Genomic DNA, 10,346 nt, shown 5'->3' on the forward strand with positions numbered 1-10,346 from the left:
ATTACTACACGGAGAACAATATCCATAGAGACAAGTATTCTTGTAAAATTCCTGTGAAGCAGAGCAATAAATACTTCAGAAATAAAACAGTCTGTGCCTACGAAAGGAATGTAAAATATGACAAGGCCCGAGGAAAGGCCTAAATTGTCTGGAAAGCTTTCAGCTAAAAAAACTGCTAAGCTATAAAAAGTATCGTCCTCATCAAACCATTTGTCGTTTCCTTTAATAAAACATATTTTCACTGAGACACATAAAAGCCTCCGTACATGTTCTTCTGATATATTCTATTGTAAGCTAAACCTCACACATATTTCCTACAACGTCTGCTGTACTTGAAACGTCAAACTGTTTATTTGAATTTAGAGGTAGTAATCTATAAAAGATGAATAGACATTTGTAAGAAAAGGTTAACGGCAGACCTAGTGACTTATACCAGACTCCGAGGCACCATTATATGCCTTATCACTATCTTGCTAATACATTTTTCACTTGTAGAATAAGTAATGGTTTGCAGCTTGCTAAGCAGACTGTTTACATAATATTTTAGTGCCATCTTCTGATATACAATTACAGTGGCGTAACTAAGGTATTTGGAGCCCAGGGCAAATTGAAAAATGCCCCCCCCATGTGCACGCACAGAAGGCCGTGGTCACATGCCACAAGGGGTGTGATCACTGAAAAGTGGGGCGTGTCAGTATTACACACACCTCTTTCTCGTCACTCTGGGAACATTCCTTACCATTACAAATGCACCTTAATGCCCCGAATAGTGGTGCCCCTCTTGCAATGCCCACTGTAGTAGTGCCCCTTATGCAATGTCCCCAGTAGCAGTGCCCTTTATACAGTGCCCCAGTAGTGTACCTTATACAGTCCCCCCTATGCAGTGCCACCAGTAGTGGTCCCCCTTATGCAGGCCCCCAGTAATGCCCCTTAAACAGTACCCCCAGTATGCAGTTCCCCCAGTAGTGGTCCCTCTTATGCAAGCCCCCAGTAGTGCCCTTTATACAGTACCCCCAGTAGTGGTCCCCCTTATGCAAGCCCCCAGTAGTGCCCCTTATACAGTACCCCAGTAGTGGTCCCCCTTATGCAGGTCCCCAGTAGTGATCCACCCTATGCTGTGCCCCTTATACAGTGCCCCCAGTAGTGGTACTAATGATACTGGATTAGAACCTCTATACACACCTTCCTATACCTTCTAATGTCCTGCCTATACCTTCTAAGGATGACGCTAATTTGCGTACGCAGTCATACCATAAATAAAGACTTAGACGTGGAATCTGTGGTTTCAAAGCACAAGTGATATTCAGGTAAAAGTTCAGACAGTTACACGCAATTGATCAAGACACAATTTAGGCGCAAAAGGAAATCATACAGACCGCAAGTACAGTATACATACGCAGGCGCTTCCGGACCCAGAGATAGGCATCAGCAAGAGACCCCTCGTCATTCAGCATTCAGCACGAAGACTCAGAACCAGCGTTCGTGCACTCATATTTATACCCCCCCAGAATATACAGGACAAAAGGGTAGTCTGTTGCTGATATCATTGGTTCTCATTGGTGAAGCATCTGTTACAACACATTTAACAGGCTGGTTCAAACAGACTCTCCCTGCCTCTAACAGCTGGGGGTCTTCCTCTTCACGCCTCTCATAGCATCCTAACAGTTGTTTCTAAAATATACATTTTGTTGCTTGTAGGCTCTGCGATCCATAACTCGGGAATGCATGATGCGATCTCCCCACCGATAACACCGGAATACTGTAAAAAGGATACGCATCAGTACAACTCCAAACATGACTTGTTTAGCATGTATAATACCTTAGTTATCAAATATCTTTATTTCTCAGCATTTAAACTAACTGAACCAACCTAAATCATATACTTTAGAGCTTATTGAACCTTATGTGTGAATATGTAATGTGTGGGTATTCAGGGTTTGAAATAAGGACGCTAGTTAACTTTTGGGCAGATGCGTGCGCATAAAGCTACTAAAACAGCGGTTTCATACAAAGTCCTATGCATTCGCTATTATGCGACTAGTTAACAGCGCAATTGTGTGTATTAATGTGTGTATGAGAAATGATGGAAGATGCAATCGCATGGTGCTAATAGTATTATCGCCACATGTACTAAAATGTGAGTTTATCTAAACTGGCACTTAGGCGACCATTCGCAAAATGGCGTCTTGCGATCTCATTTCCAAGATGGCGTCTTGCGGCCAGTCGCAAGATGGCGTCGCTGCGATTCAATTTTAAACTGAACTTGTCTCAGCCAATTACTCAGCTTCGACAGTCCCCTTTATGAAGGGCCCCAGTAGAGATCCCCCTATGAGTTACCCCTTATACATTGCCTTCCGTAGTGCATATAACACACACACAAATAACACTGACTTGACTTACCTGAATCACTACTCCTGCCGCGCCCGCCACTGTTTTCTTCTCTGTTCTCCCGCTGAGGCCCGCTTGGCAGGGCCGGCTCTAGGGGTGTTCGACCAGTGCGGTCGCACAGGGGCGCCACCCGTAGAGGGCGGCACCCCTCCCCAGCATCCTGATTTCAGTACTGTCCCGCTGTTCCACCCGCGGGCCGAAGTGGCCCGCGTGTGGTCAAATCGGGAGGCTGGGGACCCCCACCGCCGCAGCTGTGCGGCATTGCCGGACCCCCAGAGAGTGAATGGATGCCACTCGCATTCGCGTGGCAACCATTCACTGACGGGAGAGGGCTGGGGGAAGCCCAGCCAGTGACTGAGTTCTGGGCTTTGCCCCCAGCATGACGTTATTTGGAGGCGTGCCATGCGGGCATGCCTCCAAATAACATCACACAAGGGGCGTGCCCTATGGTAATTAGGCCACGCCCCCACATTCGGCCGCGTGCAAGGTTAGGGCGTTCTCTCAAGAGCTGGCACAGGGTGCTCAGAACCCTGGAGCCGGCCCTGCCACTCGGTACTATGAGAGACGTCATGAGTGAGCTCCAGCCCGGCTCCAGCAGTGGGCGCAGCAGCCAGTGAGAGTCTGCCTGACTCTCATTGACTGCTGAAACACACACATCGCCTCCAGGTAGTACGAGTGTACTACCCAGCACTGGTGGCAATGTGTGTGTAACAGTGTAGTACGTACCGCACTCACTGCGGTCTGAACTACACTGGCTGACTAGAGCGGGTCTGTACCATGGCAGATGGTGCCCCCCTCCGTGATGTCGGTCCCACGGCGCCCAGGGCACGAGCCCCGGTGGCCTTGCTCTAGTTGCGCCACTGTACAAATATACTATGTATATTTGCTATACACATTATATCCACTATACATATTTCATGACGGCATTACTTGGAATGGAAATCCACACAATGTACAATGAAAATTAATAGTTTTTAAAAGATAATTTGCATTCTACCACCTCGTGATATATAACAAGTCTTGTGGACAATGGTTCCCCTATCCTCCACAGAGTGACGTCCATGTTCACACAGCACCTTCTTAATTTGTATCCATGGATTCTTTACTGTGCTCACTTTGCAATTATTACTGCTGCTGTCATTATTTTTGTACTGATACAATCCACAAAATACCATTCTCAATGTTGTCCCCATATGCCAATCTTTATATGACAATGACACAGTTTGATGTGATATTTTAATGCGCTTCAGAATCAATTAAAAAAAAAAGTATGATATGCAATTCATTATCAATTTATTTTTCTGCTGCGTTGTGGTGGCAATAAAACACATGCTAATTCTGTTTTAACATATTTCCTAGCCCGTAGCAGAATTCAGTTAACTTATGTCAAGTGAAATTGAATAGACAGTAGTGTGGGCTTTCCCTGCCTTCTACCTTCCCTATCATTGACTTTTTACTAAAACAGACATTGCCTGAAATATAGTAAAGCCTTTTAACCTTAATGCTAGAGGTTCCTAAATTTGGGTCCTCAAGGCACCGTAAAGGCCCCCATACACGGCACGATATGGGTGCCGATCCGACGGATCGGCACGATATAGGTATGGGCACAATATCGTACCTGATATCGTGCTGCGCGCTCCCGCGGAGTCGTACATCGCATCCTCAGGTCTTCCTGCAAAACCATCTGACCTGGGATGCAATGTACGATCCCATTCAGATGAAGGAGGGGGAAGTCGGTATATCGTGCGGTCTGCGGGGACCGCACAATTGCCGGCGGTGACAGCACGATCCGTCTGCCGATGGATCGGCAATCCCCCTACACAGTGCATCACACCATGTATGGTCACCTTAACAGTCCAGGTTTTAAGGATATCAATTCTTGACCACAGGTGACTTAATTAGTACCTCAGTCAATTTGATTTAACCACTTGTGCTCAACAATGGACATCTCTAAAGGCGTGTATCCATAGACCATGAGCGATATCGTCTAGTGCTTGCCCTGCAGTGCCAGGCTCAATGTCGTTAACGACATTGAGCACCCACAATGAACAATATTGTTCAGTGACGTCACCCTCCCTCATCCCCATACTTGCAGAACCTGACGTTATTGTCAGGTTGCCCTGAAAGTACGGGCGATGAAAGATGTCGTCAGCGACCAGTGGGAGCACGCATCGCTGGTCGTTGACTGCATATCCACTGGACGATATTGCAGACGATGGCCAATTTATTGTCTAGTGAATACGTGCCTTAAAATTGTTGGGGTGCCTTCAGGACTGCGTTTGGGAACTTCTGTGCTACAGAGTAATACACTATAATGTAGTTTTCCAACCAGCAGCAGATTTATAACAATAATTTGCAAATCATCTTATTTTTTATAAGTTTCAATTTAATGAATTTGTGCTGCTAAAACACAGTGGTTGAGAAGGTTATACTCATTATTCCATTTGATAATTCTTATCAAATAGGAACTTTTGTGTTAAATTCAGAAGACAAAAGGTTTATATAAGTTAACCCTCCACAACAGCATTTTAAAGGTTTATATCAGTCACCAAAAAATTAAGGTCAATAACTAAGCTAATCTATAATTAACACTGAAACTACAGTTATAACAGTCAACAATAAACTTATATCAGTCGCTACTGCTGGAAAGAAACCATGTTTGATTTTAAGTCTACAAACTCAAACTACTTTTCTTTGCCACACAGAGGAGACACAATACAACCAGGCTTAAGCTGGCCACACACTAGACCAGTGGTTCTCAAACTCGGTCCTCAAGACCCCACACAGCTCACGTTTTCCAGGTCACCCAGCACGTGCACAGGTGTACTCATTACTCACTGACACATTTTGAAAGATCCACAGGTGAAGCTAATTATTACACTTGTGATTGTGAGGAGACCTGCAAAACATGCACTGTGTGGGGGTCCTGAGGACCGAGTTTGAGAACCTGTGCACTAGACCAACTTTCATCCAACCATCCAACTAGGGTTAGGTCTAGACTATACAAGGCTGATGGACCTGTGACGTCACACCCACGTGACCAGGCCTGAAAGGGGGAGGGGCGGGAATGCTAACGGGGAACCCAAAGTGTCCCCTCGCGGGCTCGCTATGCTCGCCACGCTTCGGGCACGGTGGCTCTCTGCGCTCGCCACAAGTATTTATTCCCCCTCTATGCCCTAGTGGATGGTAAGGCAGGAGCGGTCCAGCCTCCTGCAGCGGTCACGTGGTGGATACGTCACAGAGGTCCTTTAGCCACATAGGAAATAGCAGCAACCATCCAACTAGTTCACAGGTTCTCAAACTCGGTCCTCAGGACCCCAAACAGTGCATGTTTTGCAGGTCTCCTCATATAATTACTAGTGAAAAAATTAGCTGCACCTGTGGATCTTTTAAAACGTGTCAGTGCGTAATGACTACACCTGTGCACCTGCTGGGTGACCTGGAAAACATGACCTGTGTGGGGTCCTGAGGACCGAGTTTGAGAACCACTGAACTAGTTGATTGGTTGGAATGAAAATCTGCTAAGGAATGGGAGTAAATGATGATCAGCAATTTGCTCCTAAATGCCAGAAAACAGATGAAATTGGTCGTTCAGACAAGTTTGTTAAATGTTTGATCTAAACAATTTGTTTAAACAACAGTTTTTGACAATTTTCCGGCATTTGGGAGCAAATTGCTGACTGTTATTTGCTTTCATACCTTACCAGATTTTCATTCCAACCAATCAACTAGTTGGCTGGTTGGATGTAAGTTGGTCTAGTGTGTGGCCAGATTAGCCAAACAGAATGTTACTTAACCCACATTAACATTTTACATTACCACACAACAGTTTAGTAAAATGCAATATTTTTCAAGAACATTTATAGGCCCATCCTAACATTATATTAAATCACAGCTAAGCAAACAAATAACTACAGTGTTATAAGACATCTCACCTGCTACCATTGATTGAGTCATTCATCAAATTTCAGGTGATGACCCAATCAGTCTAGCTTCTTCAGGACATTACTAGTGTCTCAGTATAGCCTCAGGAAGTGACACTGAGGATTATTTTTAGCCTCTGTTGTCTGTTGCCAAAAAAACAAAAAATAATTTTTGGAGCCATCCGCTAATAAATTCTGCAACATATCAGGACAGCTCACATAACATAATCTGGGTCTCAGTGAATTTTAGGAAATAGGCAAGAATTATCTTAGGGCCTGATTCATTATGGATCGCTGTTGCGATTGCAGCTGCGATTATGCACGCAGTTCTGCTGCGAAAATATGATAATGTCTGTGACTGCTTATCCGGCATAGAGACGGCCAGTACTGCTTTCCCACATCCGTAAAACCTCGAAATCCTGCGTATACATCGGTAACATCGGCCCATCATGCATAATTACAGCAAGTCTGACCTGTCTCAGAAATTGCTACTCTCATCGCACGCAGTGAATACTCGAGCTGCATATGCCGTCGCAGTCGCTAAATTAATTTATTTATACACGCCCAGGAAACGGCGTTCAAGCGGACAGGCACGCCTGCGTTTCTCCAACCACTCCCCCGTCACCACCCTCACGCGCTGATGTCCAGTCACTCACTCTGCTATGGTTTTGTATCTGCGTACGTGATTGCAGTGTGATTGCGAAACTTGCCAGCGCACTGAGATGTATTTGCATGCGCAATACGCACCATCGAACAATCTGCGTACGCGGTTGCAATTGCAATCCATGAATCAGGCCCTTAAAGCTTTATACAAAGGTTATTTTAAGTACATATTTTTTTCAAATATTTATCAAGAGATTGAGCATCTAAAAGTGTTTATCAGATAAGCCTTCTATTTAATATATTTTTGTAAACACAAACCATGTTGCAATGCAAAGGGTGCAAATACATTTATTATGTTTGCATGCAGGGTAAATACTGGCTGCTTTTGCATGTAACCCACAAATACTGGGCAGCTTTATTTTTAAACTACAATTTTGAGTTTGGACACAGCTCTCTCAATGTACATCTATCAGAACAATCTATATCTGCCCCATCTGCAGTGTAGTATGGTTTTTACTAAAACAAAATAATTTTCTTATGACGCACAAAAACTTCTTATGAGAGAAAGCGCTGTTCAACTAATAGGAATTAAATTATTCAATTTATTAAAATGGCATATTAAATAAAACACACATAAAATAAATTACAAAAAGACATAAAATATAAGTAGTAGCAGCTGAATTGGCCATATAACTAAGCATGGTAGTATTGAACTACAAAATCCAACATAAATGGCATTCAAACAAGTTTTGATTTAACATATAACGGCACTTTTCCAAGGTTGTTTACTTAATTAGAGATTCTCATAATTATAAAAACATGCTGGTTAGTAAAAACTTTTTAAGGCCTTTTGTTAGTTCTAAAATTGTAAACAGTCACTTTTGTAACTATAGATACAACTTGTTATTATTCGTTAGTTGTTAATTGTAAACAGCAACCAGTCTCACTTACTATATGAAACACTCTATAATAGGCTTCTTGTATTAGCTGAATAAAAAGTCCAGGCTCCCAGTGGGCACAAACACTTTTCATACCTACTGCTGTTGGCAGTCAGTGGCTTCCTCAGACTTTATAACTAAGGGCCGTATTCAATTAGAAGCAAAAAGCTGAGATCCACGGAAAAGTATCGTCGTTCTCGGCTTTTCAATCCCACCCATTTTTCGCGTACGCGGAAAGTCAATGCAATGTAAAAAGCGAAAAAGATTTGCCTCAGAATAGCAGGTGAAAAGTAGTGCAACATTTTTATTTTGGGGTGCAAAGGTGGGGAAACCACTCAGAACCCTTGGCACAGCCCCCCAAAAGACAACTGTGTCAAAAAATTCTGGAAAAAAACACCCCAAAAAAGTACTTCCATTTTGGGGGTGAAAAAGTAAAAAGTGGGGGGACAAGCAAAAAAAAATAGCGAAATTGACTTTTTGGGGGTCTGCAAGGATTGGTCAGGTGTTTTTTTGATTGCGGGTGCTTGCAAGAGGTACGTTTTTCAAGGTTTTTTTTACCTTAACTTTAGAGATTTTAAAATATACTAGCACCCATTTTCAAGTACCCCAAATTTGACAGGACTACTTATTTTCACCAAAACATACTGCAGAATGCCATTCTTCACCACTTGTGCAAAGATGCAAATAAGAAGCTATTGAAACAAGTTAAGTACCCCAAATAGCTTTATTAGTGCTATTCGGGCATATATACATTGATCCCCAATGTTAGTGCATCTTTTTGGGGGGGTTCAGGCTGATTTCCCCATTTCTGATAGCACTTTTCGCCTGTTTCGACTTCGCGGCTTGCTGTTTTCGCGTAGTTAGTAATTGAATAGGGCGAATAGCGGGGGCGCACACGATAAGCATACGCATCCAAAACACGCAATGTAGGCGGAAAGTTTGGCAGGTAAAACTTTATCGCGGACGCAAAACTAATTGAATACCGCCCTAAGGCGGAGAAATGTGTTACACAGTATCCCGTTCACTCTGAGAAGGCTGCAAAGTTATGCTGACAGCAGTACGCCGGACCCAAATGAGAAGCAGGTTTTTCCAATCATGAGCTGTATTCAATTTGAGCCGAGCAGCTATACTTTTTCGTGTCCCGGACTTTTCGCCTACTTCGCCTGTTTTGTAGGCGGAAAAGTAACCACTTTACCCCGTATTCAATTTCAAAGTGCGCGAAAACAGGACCCGGCGAAACTTGAACAGGCAGAAAGTCATGTCAGATTTGGGGAAATCAGCCTGACACCCCCCAAAAGATGCTCTGACATGGAGGTTCCCTATGGTACCCCCCGATTTGGCTTGCTGAAGGTATTTGGTCTTTTTAAACGGCCTTAATAGCTGCTAAATAGCGTTTTTCTATACGTGGTGCAGAATAGTATTCAGGAGTATTTTTTCCTGAAAATAACTTATCCCAGCAAATTTAGGGTACTTGAAAATGGGGGTCAGCATATTTAAAAGTTGCTAAAGTGAAGTTGAAAAAATTGTGAAAAATCCACCTGCCGCAAGCACCTGCAATCAAAAAACACTGTGGCATACTTGGGGACCCCCCCAGAGTCAAGTTCGCTAGTTTTTAACTTTGTACCCCAACAATTTTTTTTGTCCACTTTTTCAAAGTCATTTTTTGGGGTGTCTAAGTGTTTTTTTTAAATTTTTTGACACAGTTTACCTTTGGGGGACTGTCTGTAGACTGCACGGGGGTTTCCGCAACGTTGCACCCCAAAACCCCAATTCTGCACTTTTTTCCACCTGCTATTCATAGGCGAAACATTTTCGCCTAGTCCATTGCATTGACTTTTCGCCTAGGCAGAAAGTCTTTCAAATTGAGTACGGGGTAAAAGCAAAACAGGCGAAAATGACGTCACCGGCGAAAAAGTATAGCGGATCCGGATTTTTCACCTCAAATTGAATATGGGCCCATGTCTCCAGTTTGGCTGTATGATTGTTGAATAGCAGCAGCAGACTTTTTTGTAATTTATTTTATGTGTGTTTTATTGAATATGCCATTTTATATGTCAATTAGTCTAGTTCGACTAGATTGATATTGTCACAGGAAGACTAGCGCCCGAATTTTTTCGTTGTGTAGTATTTGGATTTTACTAAGGTACACTGTAAAGCTGGGTACACATCATAAAGCAGTGCGATCCAGCGATGCCACGACTGATGTAACGATATATCACACACCATACACACTGCGCGGCGTACAACGGCATGATGTATCGTTACATGCAGCACGTAACTGAACAGCATAGTTCATTGCATCCCATCTGCCATACAGAACAGTAAATGGGGTAATGTGACGCCTGGAAACAATGGATCATGCGTACACACTATACAATGTGTAAAATATTTATCGTTCCGATCTGCGTCGGAACAATATATCGTACAATGCATTGTATAGTGTGTACCTATCTTTGTTTGCTCTTTTTTTGCTCACACCTCAGAATCAGGACCT

The sequence above is a fragment of the Taudactylus pleione genome, unplaced genomic scaffold, assembly GCF_031769625.1.
Source record: "Taudactylus pleione unplaced genomic scaffold, aTauple2 ptg000236l, whole genome shotgun sequence".
NCBI classification, from domain to species: Eukaryota; Metazoa; Chordata; class Amphibia; order Anura; family Myobatrachidae; genus Taudactylus; species Taudactylus pleione.